The sequence below is a fragment of the Pundamilia nyererei genome, unplaced genomic scaffold (assembly GCF_000239375.1).
Source record: "Pundamilia nyererei isolate P.nyererei 1_Seehausen unplaced genomic scaffold, PunNye1.0 scaffold02220, whole genome shotgun sequence".
Lineage (NCBI taxonomy): Eukaryota > Metazoa > Chordata > Actinopteri > Cichliformes > Cichlidae > Pundamilia > Pundamilia nyererei.
This window is the reverse complement of record NW_005189621.1, coordinates 2,648-4,461: the sequence shown is the minus strand read 5'-3', so window position 1 is coordinate 4,461 and position 1,814 is coordinate 2,648.

The following is a 1,814-nucleotide window of genomic DNA, read 5'->3' as shown; positions in this document are numbered from 1 at the left end:
GTGTACTCAAATCACCTCCGATTTTAATCTAATTGGGATGTGGTGGAACACAGGGGATGTGCAGCCAATAAATCTGCAGCAAATGTGTGATGTCATCATGTCAATATGGACCAAAATCTCAGAGGAATGTTTACAGTACCCTGTTGAACTGGGGCCAGCCCAGTATTAGCGGGGCATCAATAATACAATATGTAGGTGTGTAAAGTCACACACTAGTGGTCATGAGAGGATGTGTGCTGAGACAAAACACCTTCATGTTGTCAGACTTTTTGTACTTCACGCGTGATTTTACATTCTGCTTTGAGAAGGTCTCACATTCAGCTCTGCATCTTGGTTTGATTCGCAGTCAGTATGTCATGATCTTTATATGACGTCAAGCCACCAACGAGCCTTTTTGTTTGAGCTGACAAGAAGGCGCACATACTTTCTGACTTGGCAATGTCACATTGATTCTCACTTTGCACATATACGTTAGCTTCATCTTAGATTTATAATCCATCTCCAGTTTTGTTTCCAGCTGATATCTAAATCCTCTAAGACTGATCTGAAGCAAGCAACAGACTTACAGGTTCTCAACTTGAGATGTTTTACAGATTTCTGAAGAGAAGATGCACAGATGAAGGAAAAAATGTATTTGAGAGGCCCGGGCTGGCAGTTTAACACATTCATACAGCAAACATGCCGCAGTCTGTGGTGTGAATGGCTCCTAACGTCTGGCTTACCAGCACAGACTCAAAGCTTCAGAGGAAATGCACAGGAAGTGCTGACAGAGTGTGATTATGTCACACGATTATTTTATTCAGTGTTGTATTCTTATATGTTTTCAGCTGTTGAAAGATGCTCTGAAAGTAAAGTTAACATGTAAGTAAGAGTAGAGTAAGAGTTCTTTATGAGGGCAGAGTTTCATTCAAAACCAGACCAGACCAAAGCAGTTTGTAGTTTGGTTTCACTCTCAGTTCGTCACGCGTTCGGGTGGTCTCTGTGCTGAGAAACGGAGCCACGTCAGATGTTTTTCCTTTTTCCTTTACAGCTGACAGAAAACCACAGACACTTACACAGAAGTAGGACACTGTTTGTGGGGTGTGTGTAACTGAAATAAATGCGCAAATAAAGATGTGAAACAATGCCGAGAACATCGCTCCTGCTGTCGCTCTGTAAGTACAGCTTTTCCAAATATGAAATAATAGAAACGGGAGCATTAATGGAAACACGAAAGGTCACAGGAACAAGTGTTATGTGGGCAGATTGAATGATCGGACAAATGAGTGAAATCCTGTTTGATGTTGAAAAATAGCAGCTTTTAAATCAAAGTTTTTGATTTTTCTTATTTTCATTATAATGTAAATAAATATTTGCTGGAGACAGATTATAAAAATTGCAATACTGTACACTCAGCTCGCGAAATGTGAGAAATATAAAGTGAAACAAGGTTTTACTTTATATTTGACACTGTTTCACTTTAATGGAGAGAGAGAATATCAACCAGAGGGTGAAACGTTTCTCGTTGGTGGTCAATGGGTTTGTACGAAGGTTTGGCTTCCTGCTCTCTACACAAACTCCAAATGCTTTTGGTTTCTCAGATGCTTCTTCTTAAGCTCCCTCCAAAGATATTTTCATCAGGACCGAGGTCTTGAAACTGCTCTATGACCTTAATGTGCTTTAGTGGCTCCTTTGTGGCCTTTGCAGTATGTTCTTGGTCATTGTCATGCAGCCATAACCAGTGTTGGTCAAGTTACTTGAAAAAAGTAATCAGTAACTAATTACTGATTACTTCCCCAAAAAAGTAATCCCGTTACTTTACTGATTACTTATTT